A 20965-nucleotide genomic window follows, 5' to 3' on the forward strand; every position below is an offset into this window, starting at 1 on the left:
ACTGAGGTAGATTTCAAATCCCCACACGTTCCTTGCTTCTAGCCACTTTCTCTCCAAGCTCTTCTCACTAATATCCACCTTCTAAATCCTGAAACACCCAAGAATGAAGCACACACAAAAATTAGGGTTTTTTGGACTCTCAAGAGGCTGTAAGGCGGCTAAGGGAGGCTAAGGATCCTTTAAATAGGGTGTAAAACCTCGGAAATTAGGGTTTCATCCTCCAGCTCCTACTCGTCGAGTCCTATCTTGGACTCGGCGAGTAGGTCACTTAAACACCTGGCCCAATCCGCTTCTACTCGACGAGTCAGGGCATCCAACTCGTCGAGTAAACCTTTCAATTTATGAAAATTAAAGCCATAAAATTATTACCTGAGAGTCGGGGCGTTACAGACCCTGTTATTATTAGAAATATTACCAAAATAGTTAATGACCTTGAACACTATTTCCAACAGTCTCCCATTTAGACAAGTTGTTAATTTTTAAGCTCAACATATTTCACTAACAATCAACAGAGAGTAGTCATCCAATGCAACTGCTAAACTCTGATTAAAATCAAAATTTAGTCCTTAGATAAGTAGTCAAATATTCCTTTGTTCTAGATATCTTTATGAACATGAAACATGGATAATAATCAATCTCGGTGTGCAATATTCTTTTCCCCGATACATATTTCTAACTATCACATCTGGCTCTATATCGAACACATCCATTTAGTCAGGGCTCAGCCAATCACTACAAATGTATGCACCAAATCATTTAGGGCCCCATAGATATTGCTTACTGACTAAGAGAAGGAGCAAATAAACTTTGACTACATAATTTTTGTCTACTTGTCTGATCTTACATAGACATATCCTTTATAACTACCAGTTACAGATAATGTTGGATCAGACCAATGCACAATGAATCTCAGTTTGAAGAACAAAATATATTATCAACTTAGAATTACTCGTGATAAGATCCGTGTAGTAATCTCTATGTGCAGGTTGTTCCGATACTTAAATCTCTATTTCAAGTACTTATAAGTCTTAGCACAATCTCATTTGAAATATCTAATCCAGTTTGGCCAATCAACTAATGCTCATGGCAATCTTAAATCACTTCACTCACTTCCTAGAGTGTGACCGACTGTGGAGGTTTGAATATAATTAAACATTCTGGAAGTGGGTTCAAAACAAGCAAAAGTGAAACACATAAATGAATAACACAGCTTTGATAACAATGCAATCCTTTTATAAATATTAAAATCGTTACAATTCATATTGTTAAATGTTTCAAAAATAAATCAAACTAATCTACTAAACTATTACATCATATCAACATCTAGTCTCATGCCATTGTTCCTTGCATGAACATCATGTTTCTCTCTTGATAATGGCTTTGTGAAACGATCAGCATGATTTTCCTCAGATGATAATTTATTCACGACGACGTACTTTGGCTAATTCTAATTAAACATTTCGATCTATCTCTAAAGATCCTTATGCCCAATATATAAGTTGCATCTTCTAGGTCCTTCATAGTGAAACACTTCCCAAGAAAATCTTTACACCTTGAAACATTGTGATGTCATTTCCTATAAGGAGTATGTCATCAACATACAATACTAGAAAGACTACATTACTCCCATTGGATTTGACATACACACAGGACTCATCCTCGCTTCTAGAAAATCCAAATTCTTTGACCTTTTCATGAAATCAAAGATTGTTTGGGTCCATAAATGGACCTCTCAAGCTTGAGCACTCTATTCGGATATTTTGGATCAATTAAGCCATCAATTGGTGCGATATAGATGTCCACTGACAACTTCCTATTAAGGAAAGCAGTCTTCACATCCATTTTAATTATTCATAGTCATAGAAAGCAGCTATGGCAAGTAATATTATGATAAATTGAATATTGGCTACTGGTGAAAAGGTTTCCTCATGATCAATTTATTGAGTTTAAGTATAACCCTTTGCAACCATTCCTTTATTGGTTTAAATATATTTTTAGGTAGGGGTACATTTCAAAAAATAATACAAAATATATAACATCCCTCATACCACACAAGTTCACATTTTTGTTTCATGATTTCACTAAAACCAGAAAGCCACAAATAGACTATAACATATCCACTAAATAAAACCTTTAAATCCTTTTCATTATATCCTACTTTATTAACTTTATTTAAATAATATTTTTTATAGACTTAAATTTCATATATATAGCTTTTTGACATTTTTAATCATTTATTTAACATGCAACCTCCTACCCCAAACTTAAATCTTACAACACCCTTGTTGTATACTTAATAAATTAAAGAACAAATAAGGGACAAAAAATGAACAAACTCCCCTATGATAGTAGTGGTGAGATTGATATTTGACTTGAGGACATTATAGTGTTGATGAAAACTTCTTCTTTAATTTTGGAACTTCTTTGATTCACTGGAATTTGAATTCTTTTTTGGCATATCGAAATTTAGACTTCTTCTTTGGCGAAAAATTGGCATCTTATATATGTGTGTGAGAATTGGCATCTTCTTCATTTAATTACTGCAGAATGAAGTGAGTTCCATTGAAAGTCTCATTTTCGAATATATGTTAGACTTGACTCGAGCTAAACGAACGCGTTTTTAGGCTCCTACTTTGATATTTCTCTTTAGTTGAATTAGTACGATATGTCATTATTACTGAATAATAAGGATCTAACTTGTGTTCGTGCTAAAAACTCGTTTCTTCTCCTTCGTTTAAGCTTCCTTATTCATCTTTTCTCTTCCCTCTATATTTATGCTCTTCGACGGGTTATATCGACATGTTGAACAAAAGATTTGTACTTGAAAGTCATGTATTCCATCAACTATAGACAATCGCGATGTGATAAATTTTTCTTCAATTTTTTTTTCTTCGGGTTAACTTGTGTTTATCAAACACTCATCTTCCTTCCTTGGTAAACTTTTTCTTATGCTCCTTGTAAGATAACCCCACACTTATGTGATGCCAAGTCCTTCTACATTTTTTCTAAATTTTTGCCGTAAGCTCTACGTTGTTCTGAGTTTTTCAAAATGCATCCAAATATTTGAATTCAGTCTCAATTTCCGACCAAGGCTTAGAATATTCTACAAAAATCTAAAAGACCAAAAGAATCATCTTGAAAACAAATAAAATAATAATAATAATAATCAATTAAATCAAATTTCAATATAATACATTGACTATCAAATAAAATACATGCAAGACAGTCGGGGAGGTATGATCCTTTAAGTATAATCCCTTTCGAAAAATCCAACAACCAAATCAAATCTGACTATTCTAACATCGCTCTCGTAAGTAGAATTACTTTTATTATACCAAATTAGGTGATTCAATCGAATAACTAGAAAGTAAAAAGTATTTTTAATAATATAAATAATAAATAAACCAAAAAAACGATAATAAGTGAAAAAAATAAACATCCTTATTAGAAAAAGCAGTTTTGTTGATGCTGCTGTCTTTCAAGGTCTCAATTTTATAATGTATGGATGTTTGACTAAATATTTAGCATGCAAGAAATGGTTTGTGAAAACAAACTTTCGGGACTTGTTAAAATATTTCCTCATGTTTCTTCGCACCATTAACTAATAAGCAGAACACATATGACCAAACTAGTCAAGAGTAGCAAAAGCTTGATCTTTTGCTTAACTACCGTGATACGCCTCACTATACTATGTATCATGGATTAAGTTGGAAAAGTCACAAAATTAGTATACTAAGTGGGTTAAGAATTTCCAGATCGCTTGCAATCGGTAAACCCATGCAAGTAGACAAATCAATCAATCCACTGCTTTTATTTGAAATTCGTGGCGCGATGGAGTGGTCGCATCATGACCTACGATTAAAAAGGTTAATTCGCATCGTGATAAATGTAATAGTGGTGCGATTTTTATCTGAAAAAAGAATTCTCTTTTTTCAATCAGATTTCTTTGGTTATGACCCCACACTTGAATTACTTCGAATTCTTGCACATCACAACAAAAAATACCTTTACGACAAGAGACATCTTATCAACAAAAAAATCATATGAAAAACCTTAATTTTATTTTCAGAAAGGATTGATTTATCGATAATTAGATACAAAATTATTAGTTGAAATCTATTCCACATCAGCGGCGCTAAAAACTTGATATTTTGACATGATGCCAAACAAAGACATGATTTAATATTACCGACAACGGTGCCAAAAACTTGATGTGTAAAAGATTGTCTATAAAATAAACTAATTTAAAATAAAAATATAGTTTTAAATTTATAAAACCTAACAAACTAAACTAACTATCAACACCAAACAATGGACCCGATCAATAATAACGTAGTTTAGGTAAATAAGGGTATCAAACGGATTAGGAACAGAAGTGTACTAACATATCAGTATCTTCTTATTAATCAATATTAAAAGAAAGCATATAAAGGGATTATACATGCCACTCGAATAAACTAGCAAATAAATAAGCAAATAACTAATCAAAAAGCAAATAATCTTATCAACTAGGCTAACTGCATAGATAACATAATATGAAGGTAGTCATATTTGTATTTAAGTTCAATTAATGATTTCTATTGTGTGAAATGGATATTGGCAAGTTATTGACCGATTCCTAAATTGATTTGATAGGATGGTCAAGTCACTAATCCTATGATTCTAAGTTGTCTACCAACAAGGATAGCTCTCATAGACTTCGTCTATTTATTCATATTGTGTAATGACTTAATAGCTATGATCAGTGCCAATTTTAGTGGCAACTTTTCAAATTTTCCAAGCTATGAGATCAATCACAAATATTAAACTAACTTTATGTTTAACCTAGGGATACCTCCACTAGTCAGATCTGTCTACGCCTTAACTGGTCAAGTTCTGATCTCTTAGATGTTAACTAGATAGTTGATTCAAGACGCATAATACAAAGCTAATCATAAATCATGTACTCAGATACATATAAACATAAAAAAATCAACATCAATATGCATGGTTCTTTAATTGAGCATAAAAATAATAAATTAAACAACTCTCCATAACACATAGGCAATAAGGGAAATACTGAAATATAAAAGACCACTGCAATCCCATGATCATCGTTGTAGTATTTCTTCTAACGGTCTAATTCCCTGAGAATGCATGGGTTTTGAAAGAGTGTCAACTAAAAAGTTGGTGAGTTCATAGGTTTGTAATAGCTGAAGCAAAACATACTTTCTGCCTAAAGTATAGTTATATCAGAGTTGGTAAAGAATTATTTGGATATATAAATAGTTTTTTATCATATATGTAATGTATCTTTATTATCATGACTTTTCATAGCTAAGTTCTTGATAAAAAGATATTCCTTATAGGTATTTTAAGTTTTCTATATCCTTTATATGTGATAGGCATTTCAAGTTTCCTATACATATATTACGTTCACTGTGAGTGCCATAACTAAGCTAGAATAACTATTTGCTAGCTGGGTATCTCCTACTTTTGCCCAACATATTGGCAACCGACATTAGCGTCCGTAAAGTTCTTCGAGTGGTGCAACTTTGATGTTAGTGCGATGACTATTACTATAAGAAAACTCGACCACGGGTAGATGAGCATCCCATGCATTTCTAAAGTCTATCACACAAGATCGGAGCATGTCTTCTAAAGTCTGTATGGTCCTTTCACTCTAACCATCTATTTGTGGATGATAAGTTGTGCCCATGTCTAAACATGTTCCTAAGGACTTTTTCAATGATTGCTAGAATCATTAGGTGAATCTATTATCTCTATCGGAGATAATTGATATAGGAACACCATGCAATTTGACAATCTCCTTAAGATAAGTTCTGGGCAACTTCTCTATTTTATCAATCTCTTTGATCGGTAATAAGTCAGCTGACTTGGTCAACTAGTCAACCACTACCCATACAGTGTCATAACCGCTTAATGTTCTAGGTAACTTTGTTATGAAATCCATAGTTATCTGTTCCCATTTATACTTGGCTATATCTAGCTGCTATAGCAATCCCGAGGGTTTCTAGTATTCAATCTTGACTTTAGCTCAAGTTAGAAAAAGCAGTTCTGTTGATGCTGCTGTCTTTCAAGGTCTCAATTTTATAATGTAGGGATGTTTGACTAAATATTTAGCATGCAAGAAATGGTTTGTGAAAACAAACTTTCGGGACCTGTTAAGATATGTCCTCATGTTTCTTCACACCATTAACTAATAGGCAGAACAAATATGACCAAACTAGTCAAGAGTAGCAAAAGCTTGATCTTTTGCTTAACTACCGTGATACGCCTCACTATACTATGTATCATGGATTAAGTTGGAAAAGTCACAAAATTAGTATACTAAGTGGGTTAAGAATTTCCAGATCGCTTGCAATCGGTAAACCCATGCAAGTAGACAAATCAATCAATCCACTGCTTTTATTTGAAATTCGTGGCGCGATGGAGTGGTCGCATCATGACCTACGATTAAAAAGGTTAATTCGCATCGTGATAAATGTAATAGTGGTGCGATTTTTATCTGAAAAAAGAATTCTCTTTTTTCAATCAGATTTCTTTGGTTATGACCCCACACTTGAATTACTTCGAATTCTTGCACATCACAACAAAAAATACCTTTACGACAAGAGACATCTTATCAACAAAAAAATCATATGAAAAACCTTAATTTTATTTTCAGAAAGGATTGATTTATCGATAATTAGATACAAAATTATTAGTTGAAATCTATTCCACATCAGCGGCGCTAAAAACTTGATATTTTGACATGATGCCAAACAAAGACATGATTTAATATCACCGACAACGGTGCCAAAAACTTGATGTGTAAAAGATAGTCTATAAAATAAACTAATTTAAAATAAAAATATAGTTTTAAATTTATAAAACCTAACAAACTAAACTAACTATCAACACCAAACAATGGACCCGATCAATAATAACGTAGTTTAGGTAAATAAGGGTATCAAACGGATTAGGAACAGAAGTGTACTAACATATCAGTATCTTCTTATTAATCAATATTAAAAGAAAGCATATAAAGGGATTATACATGCCACTCGAATAAACTAGCAAATAAATAAGCAAATAACTAATCAAAAAACAAATAATCTTATCAACTAGGCTAACTGCATAGATAACATAATATGAAGGTAGTCATATTTGTATTTAAGTTCAATTAATGATTTCTATTGTGTGAAATGGATATTGGCAAGTTATTGACCGATTCCTAAATTGATTTGATAGGATGGTCAAGTCACTAATCCTATGATTCTAAGTTGTCTACCAACAAGGATAGCTCTCATAGACTTAGTCTATTTATTCATATTGTGTAATGACTTAATAGCTATGATCAGTGCCAATTTTAGTGGCAACTTTTCAAATTTTCCAAGCTATGAGATCAATCACAAATATTAAACTAACTTTATGTTTAACCTAGGGATACCTCCACTAGTCAGATCTATCTACGCCTTAACTGGTCAAGTTCTGATCTCTTAGATGTTAACTAGATAGTTGATTCAAGACGCATAATACAAAGCTAATCATAAATCATGTACTCATATACATATAAACATAAAAAAATCAACATCAATATGCATGGTTCTTTAATTGAGCATAAAAATAATAAATTAAACAACTCTCCATAACACATAGGCAATAAGGGAAATACTGAAATATAAAAGACCACTGCAATCCCATGATCATCGTTGTAGTATTTCTTCTAACGGTCTAATTCCCTGAGAATGCATGGGTTTTGAAAGAGTGTCAACTAAAAAGTTGGTGAGTTCACAGGTTTGTAATAGCTGAAGCAAAACATACTTTCTGCCTAAAGTATAGTTATATCAGAGTTGGTAAAGAATTATTTGGATATATAAATAGTTTTTTATCATATATGTAATGTATCTTTATTATCATGACTTTTCATAGCTAAGTTCTTGATAAAAAGATATTCCTTATAGGTATTTCAAGTTTTCTATATTCCTTTATATGTGATAGGCATTTCAAGTTTCCTATACATATATTACGTTCATTGTGAGTTTCATAACTAAGCTAGAATAACTATTTGCTAGCTGGGTATCTCCTACTTTTGCCCAACATATTGGCAACCGACATTAGCGTCCGTAAAGTTCTTCGAGTGGTGCAACTTTGATGCTAGTGCGATGACTATTACTATAAGAAAACTCGACCACGGGTAGATGAGCATCCCATGCATTTCTAAAGTCTATCACACAAGATCGGAGCATGTCTTCTAAAGTCTGTATGGTCCTTTCACTCTAACCATCTATTTGTGGATGATAAGTTATGCCCATGTCTAAACATGTTCCTAAGGACTTTTTCAATGATTGCTAGAATCATTAGGTGAATCTATTATCTCTATCGGAGATAATTGATATAGGAACACCATGCAATTTGACAATCTCCTTAAGATAAGTTCTGGGCAACTTCTCTATTTTATCAATCTCTTTGATCGGTAATAAGTCAGCTGACTTAGTCAACTAGTCAACCACTACCCATACATTGTCATAACCGCTTAATGTTTTAGGTAACTTTGTTATGAAATCCATAGTTATCTGTTCCCATTTATACTTGGCTATATCTAGCTGCTATAGCAATTCCGAGGGTTTCTAGTATTCAATCTTGACTTTAGCTCAAGTTAGACATTTACTTACATTACTAACTTTCTACTTTCATATTAGGCCACCAATATAATTTTTTCAGATCCAGATACATCTTGTCTTAGCCGAAATGGATGGAGTATCTCGATCTGTGAGCCTCATCCATGACTAACTTCCTTAGATCACCGAACTTCGACGTCCAAATCCGGTTCATGAAATATCGGGTTTTGTTAAAACATAAAGTGACCCTCGACAGCTGAAGTGTGTAAGCAATACTGCAGATTTGATGATTCAAAGAAACCAGAGAGTAGATAAGGAGTACCGAAGAGGATTGTAGGTTGTTGAGGTATACCGAAGAGGAAAAGTCCACTTGAGCCTAAAGATGTTGTTTTGTCTTTTCAGTGATAAAACAATGATCAACTTTATATTGACATATCTTGGTAGACTATACAAATCAGTCATGGGCAATAGGGCCGCCCAAGCTACTCTTATTTTATTATTTAATGTGTATTGTTTTTTCCTATAAATAGATCATCTTGTTGATCAATGTATTAGATCTCTCCATTTCCGATATATTTTATGTGTAATCGTTTTATTAATACATAAGTCTCTTTATCAAGATTATCTTTCATATTTTGTTGTTCATCACTTTCTAACCTGGTCTTGAATGCAAGCCTAGTTACGATTCAACTAAAGTGTTATTTACTTACTTATATTTTAAGTAAACTTGTTGCTATAGTTCTTCTTTATTATTCCACAATCTAGTTATTGTTGAGCCTTTTTAAAAGATACATTAATTCCGCACTTATCTTAATATCATTTAAAGATTAAAACCTCTTTTTTATTCAACAATTGGTATCAGAGCCATAGTGGTTGCTTTTTAATTTTCTTTAAAAACAAACTCATTTTCAAAAAACAAACTCTGATTCAAAAGCCTTCTATACCACTTAACACATTATTTTTAAGGAAGTATGACACAAATTTACTCTTTAAGTATATGAAACAGTGTGGAGGTTCTAATAGAGTTCCAATACTTGTTGCAAGTGAATATCATCACTGGTCTCAACATATGGAAAAATATTTAAAAATACTAGCTAAAGAAGTCTGGAGATCCATCGAAAAGGGACCATTGTACCTGTCCTTACTCCCATTGTTGTCGATGACGCTCAAGTCAGACTTGGACGTGGTCAAGTAGCCATGACTAGACCTACCAACGATGATATAAGCAAAATGGAGAAAGATGAAATTACTTTCTATGAAATCTCTTGTGGAGTTCCACTTGACAGTTTTGATCTTATCATAAACTGTAAATCGACAAAAGAAATATGGGATGTTCTTAAAAATATTTATGAAGGTAAAGAGAAAGCTCAAGACAAAAAGCTAACAACTGCTCTAAATGAGTTCAACAGCTTTAAAGATCTTCCTGGTGAAAGTCTCGATGACTCCTTCAAAAGATTCAACCTCATCATCACCAAACTCTCAAATGCAGGAATCAATCGTAGTGATCGTGAAACAAACCTACAATTTCTAAATGGTCTGGGAAATGGACAATGGCGAAGATGATAGTTCAAGGTGATAGAAAAATCAAAACTCTTTCGTTGTATAAACTCTATGGTGAACTACAGGCTCAGGAGTCTACGGTGATGAAGGACTGCATGGATCTAGGCGAACCACTTGCCTTAGTCGCCCATTCACCGCAGACTACCAACCCATCTCATCAGTATCATAATACCAGAGAAACACAATATCAAACTTCATATGTCGACACACTGTAGTCATATGAACCAAACATGCAACATGAAGATGAAGAAGCTTTTCAACATGCATTACCCCTTGTTAGCCAACAGTTCAACAGAAGAAAAATCTTCTAATACAACAGAAGATATAGAAGAAAAAAAGAAGGAGTTTGATGTGCACTAATTACACATATCAACTTTTAAATTTATATCCTAACAAACTTATGCTAACTATGCACCTATAGGTAGTCTAACTAGTCAGATTATAGTATAACTTTGGGTAAGTCGCGTGTCGATTGCACGAAACAGTTTTAATTAATTTAACTCCTAAAAATTAATCTAAGAAAAAGAAAAAAATTTAAGTGGTTTTTATCTGATTTTGCAAGTTCAGACAAACTTATTCACTTAATTATCAAATTCAATCAATGACTAAAACAATTATGCTTAGTTTGAATCCACTTCTCCTCAATGGTTAGTTACTAATTATGGATAATTCACATTGGTTACCCATTATTATATTATTAGTATTTTAAGTCCAAATATACTAATGTTTAACATATTCATGTAGAACTATGTGTCGTCACACATAATTTAACACATAATCAATTATGAATTATGAATGGAGCTATGTAAGATTGATTAAACAAACACAATTATAGTCACAATATATGTTCTCCAGCACAACCAAATTCAATAACTTTAATTACTTATCTAAGATTCGTTCGATCCTAGCTCTAGTAATCTCATGGTCACTAAATTACTAGGTGTCAAGTTCATGCAATTTAATAATCACTAAGCTACACAGAACATGAATTCAAGCAATTTAAGTATCAAATACTAGCATGATAGGTATTAACAATCAAACACAAGCATTTAACCAAGTAGTAAGATCCATAACTAATAAACCAATCCATGAATTGAAACTCCATCTAGCTAAACAGAAGCAACTAGATTTAGCTACTCATGTCTGAATTGAAACCCACAAATCCAATAATTAAAAACATAGTTAAATGTACCAACTTAAAGTAAAAGGTATGATCTTCAATCACTTCTTCTTCCTTGGATGCTTAACACTCGAATTCTCCGGCTTGTTTTCCTTTAGAATTCGTCTTCTAAACCCTCCAATCTCTCTCCGAACTCTTCAATTCGTAAGTACCAAGGATTTATACAGTTTTTGTAATTTTTGCACTTCACGTCGTGAATTAGGACTTCACATTGTGAATTCAGGTGAATCCTTATCGGGCAAGGTCTCTGACTTCCCGTGCACTCATCTTCTAGAAACACCCACTCCATGTCATGTAAGTGAAGTCCACGTCGTGAATTGAGCTTTTCACTAGGATTTTCTTCTTTTACTTCTTTTACTTCTTCTAAACTCCAAAGTTCCGCTTCTTGTCGCTTTTGGCCCTTATCCTTCAAGATTGCTCCTCTTGGCTGCAAAATATAATTTAATCTTATAAGTACCATTTAACCAAAATATCTATAAAAATGTATTGAAATATTGCCTAAAAATGTGTGTAAATATGGCAATATCAAATACCCCACACTTATCTTTTTCTTGCCCCCAAAGAAAAACTAATTTATTTTAAGTTCAACTCTCATCACTAACATCACATAGAACAATCCATTTTAAAGTCAACCATTATACCAACACCTCAATGCACATATTTGTGTCTAAGATTCTAAAAACTTCCCCAATCCTAGCTAATCACAATCCTTATAAACCTTCACCCCTTAGCTTATACGACACTCATTTCTGCAACCCTCCAAATCAATCCTCAAAAATCTTTCTTAACCTCAAGGTATTTTTGGTTAAGCTAGCCAAGCATACATAATCTAGAAAAATTACAAATTTTGATACCACAATGGAGCTCTTTGGAATTCTTCAATTTTTTGAATAATTGATCTTTGATTTCTTTGAATTCACCACATTTTTGTTTGATTTTTGGTATCCTCAACTTTTTGGATCTTCAAAATTTTGATCTTTTGATCTTCATACTTTGATAAATCGAAAATTCTTACAACAACGTTTTGGCAATTTCTCTCTTTTTTTTATATATAACTCACTTTTTATGCTCAAATCCTAGATGCTTAAGCAATGGAGCTTAACTTCAACTTTTATTGGTTAGAGGTATTAGTCTAAGTGCAATGATTACATAATCTCTCCCGGATAGATTTCAGGTGCAGGTTGCAAAACTTTTTATGCCATAAAACTATCAGATTACCTTTCATATCTCATGACTTTCACTAGGACTACTAGGTCGAGAACTAACAACTTTCTTTCCCAAAAATAGTGCAAGCATATAAGGAAGGTCGCAGAAACTCCGGGTGTAAAGATGCTCTAAAGATAAAATAAAATTTGAGTAGGCACCTTATCCCCATGATGTTTATGGTTGATTGACAAAGTGACAAGACGATGTAGAAACCGGTAAATGGGAGACCGGATTTGTCCTTCACAAGCATCACGAGAATTGTACTCATGATTTGAAATGCTCCTCCAAAACTGGACATCTATAACTCCCGAGGTGAAGTCCCGAACACAGCCTTGTAAGAATAACATAAAATGAGGTGATTGCCTCTCTTGTTCGGTATAAAGCCCCATTCGCCATGCAAACTCACGAAGGCTACACTCTCGGTATACGCCTCCCAAACAGAATGCTAGAGCTCGGTTGTAGTTTGGATTGGTAGCTTTGTCTTCAAAGTTCACGGTAGCAAAGAATTCGACTGATAACTCCCGATAAACGGGTTCCGGAATAGAGAAAAGATTCCTCCATCCATTGCATGAAAATGAAAACCCGTCTCCAACAAATAACTTAGACCAATGTCTCTCCATTTCTGCAACCATTCCTACCCCATGCAACCATGCCCAATCCACTATTGAAGCAATTGAAAACTCTCGGTTATACAACCACCCTAATCTGTTCATATAATTGTTGAGCATTGCTCGTGAAATGTTCTGCGTAAATCGGTAAAGTGGATGAATGCTTGACACATCAGTGTGATCTTGCTCATGTGGAACTGCTCAATGAGGCCCCATTATTCCTAAAAAATAATGAATAGAAAACAAAAGAAGCGAACCACCAAGGAATTAAATAACAAATAAAAATAGAAGGCTATTCACCCAGATTCCACGTCGTGGGATTGAAGTCCACGTCGTGGATTCGGTTCGTGACGTGATTCTGATCGGTCCACGTAGGGTCCAACCGAACTAAAATTTTTACTTGGGGTTTGTCTAATCTGTCATTCTAAGGCTCTATATCACACATGCAATCAAAATTTATCAACCAATTGACACAATTTGGGCATTTCAACTCCAAGAACAACCCTAGAAGAATTCTTCACAACTTCAAGATGAACATGATGAATCTTCAATAATTGACTTCATCTTGAGCAGTTGGGCATTTCTTCAGAATTTGGCATTGAACGCACATTGGGTGAGGAGGCTTGACGTACTGATTCTTGAAAGATAGCGATTTCAGCTTGAGAATCTTCAGAGAGAACATCAGAGAGAACAAATCTTCTGGATCACTTCAGCAGGTTCAAGATAGCAGCAAATTGATTGAGGAGGCTTCAATGCAATCTGTCACATAATCTTCAATTGCTTGACCTTGCTACTAGGGTTGAAAGATTGAATGTCGAAAGAATAATATTCATTTCTTGCTCCTTCGAATGAGAATTCTTCGATGATCACGGATAAAGCCTTGGCTCAGAAATCTTCGACACAAACTCCATGAGTTTCATCTTCACCTGAATTCACTATTCAAGACAAAACAAAACTAAAAGAAAAATTTAGCACACAATATTTTTTTTTCATATTTTCTGAAAAAGAAATAAAACAGAAATAACACTATTTTTGGATTTTTTTATTTTCTGATTTTTGTTTGGTTTTTAAAAATTTTTAATTCTCCCCTAATATTTAAATTAGAAGAAACTAGGAACAAATTTAACAAAAATAAAAATGATATCTAACTTTAAGAGTGATTTGGGATCAAAGTTTTTAGACAGCCTTTATCCGTTTATCAGTACCTCTCCCTTCATGAATAGATCTGGTCAATCGCCGGTATTATGGTCCACTTAAACACGAGAGATTGTGACAAAATTAGGACATACTATAAGTGACAAGACAATGTGATCCTAAGTTCCTAGATAATATTCCTTAAGGACCATTCAGCTGACGACGACCAAAGATATTGTTGTCCACCTAAATTGAGCAACGAGATCTACAGACAACCTAGTGATTGTTTAATTTTAAAAGTACTAGAACATGTTTCCCAGTTCCTGACATACCCCAATAATCAGGAACTTCCAAAGTACTCCTTACTTTAGGTGACCAGAAAATTATTATGAGAGAGGTAAGATTTAGAGTGCAGATGCTATACACCCAGGTCGGATCTCTTCCAATCTCGCAGAGGGTGAAACATATGACTAACCTGATTTAGAGGGATTGAGAAAAAGAATGATGCATATACTGTGTACCAGGTCGGATTGTGAGTCACGCAAAGGAGACAATATATGACTAACAGACAGAAAGAATTGCATAGATAGATGATGCATAGAAATAGAGTTGCATATGTTGCAGTCCCGGTCGGATGTATTTCAATCACGCAGAGGAGGCAACATATGACTAACAGAAAGAAAGCAAGAAAATCATTTCCTACAGACCTACTTTATCGGAATTCCCTAGTCGCCCCATCAATACCGGAATTAAGGACAAAGTCCGTACATCGAGGAAGAGTTAAACCACAGTTCTAGATACAGATTACTTTAATGCGACCGGTGGATTATCATGTATATCTCCCTGCTCAACCTATCCGAGCGTCGTATTGTCAGGCTAAACGGATTTAACTAGGTCAAGATTGGTCAAGTCTTTGAATTCCAAAAGATCAACTCTGCCTAGTCAAGTCCATTTAGAATCTCTCGTGCCTACCAGCGCATCGAACACAGAGCCTAGACAATTCAGATTCAGTCCCTTACACAGATTCAGATTGCCTGTTATCACATGATTATATCACTTCCCAAAACATCTCCCTCAAGCACATTCCATAACCAACATATTTTTTTGATTTTCTGATTTTCTAATGTTTTTGGATTTTTTAAAATTTTAAAATTTTTGCTTTGTTTTTATTTCTCCCCCTAAATTTGTGCATAGGAGAGAAACGAAAGTAAATGCACAAATTTAAACTATCCTAAAAAAATTAGTCTTTAAAGCGAATCAGCTTAAGAAAAACTCAGGAGTATAGAGAGGAAAACTTAAACCGTAAGTCACCGATTGAATTTGCATCCAGAAGGTCTGAGAACAACACGCGTAATCTCAGAACAGATCCAAAAATTCTTCACATCGTTAAGCACTAACCCCATGAGTGATCCCTTCCTTTCTTCCCTTCCCGCAAAGGACACATACTCTCAAACAAAGATCTGAATGTTGTACAGTTGAGAGATGTCCCCTATCATGTGCCTGGAACAGCCACTACCAACAAACCGAAGTCTGATGATATGCCTCCATAGCTGCTCCGACATAGAGCGGGATTAGTTGGTCTTCGGAACCCAGTCCATTTTGAAACTGGGTTGACCTTTGTCATTAACGCACGGTACTCTCTCCTATGACATGTCCTGCTTATCACAAACAGAAGATAAAGAAATATTAGAGTCATTAGTTGATTTGGGAGAGTGAGCCTTTGGAACCCATTTGTAGTTGGGTTTGACCAATTTCTTTTTCGATCCGATGGGTGGCTCAGTACTTGCTTTTGATTTTGATGTCGGCCGTTGAGATGACTTTGATTTTGGCTTCACGGGAGCATCTCTTGGATTTGGCTTCTTGGCCGACATTCCCTTATTGCCCTTGGGATTCGGATTCTTGGCCTTGTAGGTTTGATTCTTGGCCTTCTGCGCGTTCCAGTCACCATGGTCTGAACGTGACCTTGAGGGGTTTCTTTTGGAGTATCTCCCTCTTGGTGCGTTCTGCCAGCCTTGTGCATAGTACGGAACATATGCACGATTAGGACAATTTCGGGCAATGTGTCCAGGTGTTCCACAGTGAAAACATGTCTTTTTCTTCACTGTGAAGTTGTTTCTTCCTGCCCCTGGTGGCGTGTCTTTGCCTTGCCTCTTATTGTTCCCACAAGCACAATTACAACAGGCACTCTGTTTCACTGGAATTGGTGGCCTGTATTTCTCAACAGCAGGTTGATCAGAATCAACTGAGTTCGAAGCAACAGATTCAGAGCTCAAGGAGATGTTGGTTTGTTCAATGGTTTTCTCCTTGTTCTCATCTTCTGCTACTTTACCTGCACATGAAGTAGAAACATTAGTATTTTCAACCTGAATACCTCCTGACACAAATCCAACTGGTTTGCCATATTGAAGATGTGCCTCCCTGTCAATTTCTTCCTGTGTCGTAGGGATGGATGTGTAGTTATGATTGAAAGGTGGAGGAACACTATCATACCCTAGACCCTTGTTTTGATTATCTTTGAATTTTAATTGGGTTTCAAATAAGGACTCGACTCTCTTACTTGACGCAGTATAATTTTTGAAACTAACATCTATTTTTCCACACTTAATTTTCAAAGCGTCAAGTTCTTCGGTTACAGCATCAAGTTGTCTCTTAATATAGTCATAATTTTCACACTTGTTGCTGAATTCTTCCTGAAGCTTCCTAAAGTCCTTTATTTTTGTTTCTACCTGGGCCTTTAGGGGTTTCTGTCCTTTCCTGAGTTGATAACCTTCATATCTCAGGTCCTCAACTTCTCTTTTTAATAAATCATTATGTTCATGAAGAAGTTTAATCGTAGCTTCACATGATTGAGAACATGAAACTTCACATGATTGAGAACAAGAAACTTCATTGACCGGAAGGTTTGCGGAACTCATTGTTTTTTCACACTTCAAAGCATCAAGTTCTTCAATTATATCAGCAAGACTAAGACGATTGAGATCTTTTGTCTTCTTGATGACAGCCACGTTCATATCCCATGACTTTGGAAGTGCATTCAGCAGCTTTTTGTTTATCTCAGATTTAGTCAAGAAGATCCCAGATATGTTCATATCAGTAGTAAGAGTTGTGAATCGTTGCAGCTGTGCCTCCAGAGTTTCTCCAGGAATGTAATCGAACATGTTGAATTTTTGTCTTAACATATCCTGACTCTCTTTCATGTCTTCGTAGACCTCAAAAGCCATTAAAAGCACAACTAGAAGTCAAACTTAAATTTAAAAATGCCCTTTCACTATAAACCTCAAAAGTCAACCTTAAAAGTCAAATTTAAAAAGTCAAACTCAAAAGTCAAACTTAAAAGTCAAACCGAAAAGTTAATTTTGAAAATTTAAAAGTTAAATGAGAAAGTCAAAGGTCAAATTTTAAAAGTCAAAGTCAAAATTTTAAGTCAAAAGTCAAAAATAAAAGTCAAAATTTAAAAACTATAATTTTTTGTTGAAAAAGAAATTTAAAAATGAAAGAAATTGATTTTTGGGGTTAAAAGTGTTAAATTTGCGAAAGTTTGGAACCGAGAAGGACTGGTTTTGAATTAAATTTCGAAGTAGAGTATCGTCTCGTAAGTCAGCTTAGTTGGTAAGGCGCTTGGTCGTGTTAGCAGGAGACCCGGGTTCGATCCCCGGCACCTACAGCTCCGTTTCAATTTTTGAAGTGCGAAGGCGAGGCTGCTTGCGAGGACGAGGTGCGAGGCTCCTGAACGAGGCGAGGTGCGAAGCGCTGATGCGAAGCTTGCTGCTGCTGAGCCGGCTTCCTTAGCCGTTCACCGAGCCGAATTCCGAGCCGAGGCCGCACCAACATTAGAAAATTAGAATATTTTAAAAAATCCAAAAACATTAGAAAATCAAAAAATCAAAAAAATATGTTGGTTATGGAATGTGCTTGAGGGAGATGTTTTGGGAAGTGATATAATCATGTGATAACAGGCAATCTGAATCTGTGTAAGGGACTGAATCTGAATTGTCTAGGCTCTGTGTTCGATGTGCTGGTAGGCACGAGAGATTCTAAATGGACTTGACTAGGCAGAGTTGAACTTTAGGAATTCAAAGACTTGACAAATCTTGACCTAGTTAAATCCGTTTAGCCTGACAATACGACGCTCGGATAGGTTGAGCAGGGAGATATACATGATAATCCACCGGTCACATTAAAGTAATCCGTATCCAGAACTGTGGTTTAACTCTTCCTCGATGTACGGACTTTGTCCTTAATTCCGGTATTGATGGGGCGACTGGGGAATTCCGATAAAGTAGGTCTATAGGAAATGATTTTCTTGCTTTCTTTCTGTTAGTCATATGTTGCCTCCTCTGCGTGATTGAAATACATCCGACCTGGACTGCAACATATGCAACTTTATTTCTATGCATCTTCTATCTATGCAATTCTTTCTGTCTGTTAGTCATATACTGTCTCCTTTGCGTGACTCACAATCCGACCTGGTACACAGTATATGCATCATTCTTTTTCTCAATCCCTCAAAATCAGGTTAGTCATATGTTTCACCCTCTGCGAGATTGGAAGAGATCCAACCTGGGTGTATAGCATATGCACTCTAAATCTGACCTCTCTCATAATAATTGTCTGGTCACCTAAAGTAAGGAGTACTTTGGAAGTTCCTGATTATTGGGGTATGTCAGGAAGCGGGAAACATGTTCTAGTACTTTTAAAATTGAACAATCACTAGGTTGTCTGTAGATCTCGCTGCTCAATTTAGGTGGACAACAATATCTTTGGTCGTCGTCAGCTGAATGGTCCTTAAGGAATATTATCTAGGATCTTAGGATCACATTGTCTTGTCACTTATAGTATGTCCTAATTTTGTCACAATCTCTCGTGTTTAAGTGGACCACAATACCGACGATTGACCAGATCTATTCATGAAGGGAGAGGTACTGATAAACGGATAAAGGTTGTCTAAAAACTTTGATCCCAAATCACTCTTAAAGTTAGATATCATTTTTATTTTTGTTAAATTTGTTCATAGTTTCTTCTAATTTAAATATTAGGGGAGAATTAAAAATTTTTAAAAACCAAACAAAAATCAGAAAATAAAAAAAAATCCAAAAATAGTTTTATTTCTTTTTCAGAAAATATGAAAAATGCAAAAAAAAAAAAATTGTGTGCTAAATTTTTCTTTTAGTTTTGTTTTGTCTTGAATAGTGAATTCAGGTGAAGATGAAACTCATGGAGTTTGTGTCGAAGATTCCTGAGCCAAGGCTTTATCCGTGATCATCGAAGAATTCTCATTCGAAGGAGCAAGAAATGAAGATTATTCTTTCGACATTCAATCTTTCAACCCTAGTAGCAAGGTCAAGCAATTGAAGATTATGTGACAGATTGCATTGAAGCCTCCTCAATCAATTTGCTGCTATCTTAAACCTGCTGAAGTGATCCAGAAGATTTGTTCTCTCTGATGTTCTCTCTGAAGATTCTCAAGCTGAAAGCACTATCTTTCAAGAATCAGTACGTCAAGCCTCCTCACCCAATGTACGTTCAATGCCAAATTCTGAAGAAATGCCCAACTGCTCAAGATGAAGTCAATTATTGAAGATTCATCATGTTCATCTTGAAGCTGTGAATAATTCAAAGATTAAAGCTGAAGCCAAAGCTCCCAATGAAGATTATCAAGAAAGCCAGCTACTTTTTAGGGGGAGCTTGTTGGGTCATTTAAGAAAAGAAAAGAAAGTTATAAACCAAGGGGGAGATTGTTGGGTCAAAAATATGGTTTATACTTTGCTTTTCTAAGCATTTATTGTTTTTATTATTTGGGCCAAAAATAGTATAGGATTAATTGTAGCTTGGACTGAGCATTGGATTATTTGTATTTTGGGCTTGGCCTTAGGTCCATATATATATATATATATATATATATATATATATATATATATATATATATATATATATATATATATATATATATATATATATATATATATATATATATAGGTGAGGATTGCATGAGAGGGATGAACACACGGAATAGAGGAGCTTAAGTGTGTGCATTTGAAGGTGTTCTAGAGAGAGAAGAAAAGAGAGTGTGTGTTAGTGTGTGTGAATCTTGTATCCGGATCTTCATTCATATCAATACATACAAGATTCATCATCTTCTTCTTCTCCTTCTCCTCTATTTGATCTGACATCATCCAATTGATTGGGATTCTGCACCATCAATTGGATCTGATTGATACACAAGCAGATTAGGGACTAACATGTGTTGACTGTCCTTTTTCATTGCGTAGAATGTCCACAATTGCCATGTTGATTCTTTCTCCTAGCAAGTATAGAGTCGTAATACTACTATTTTACAAATTAAAAGGCGTAGGACTCTATGGAAAACGTTTGTAAATGATTTTGAAAACGATGAACCAACCCACACATATACATAGTTGGAACTAGAACTTACGAATATTTTATAGCAGAAAATATAGGATTTTCTGGAGAAAACGATTTTCTACGAACTCGATAACGATAAACTAGAACACACACTCAATTTTACTCGATAAGAGGAACAAGATTTTCAACCATATTCTCTTTTTGAAAATAAGGGATTTTTCTGGAAACGGTTGACTATTACTATTCAAAAGAACTATTCTCGGACACAACTCGCTTTTACAAATTACACTCCTTTTTAAAATCACACCTTA

This window comes from Lactuca virosa, chromosome 2 (assembly GCF_052849685.1).
Source record: "Lactuca virosa cultivar CGN04683 chromosome 2, Lactuca_virosa_CGN04683_v6, whole genome shotgun sequence".
Taxonomy (NCBI): domain Eukaryota; kingdom Viridiplantae; phylum Streptophyta; class Magnoliopsida; order Asterales; family Asteraceae; genus Lactuca; species Lactuca virosa.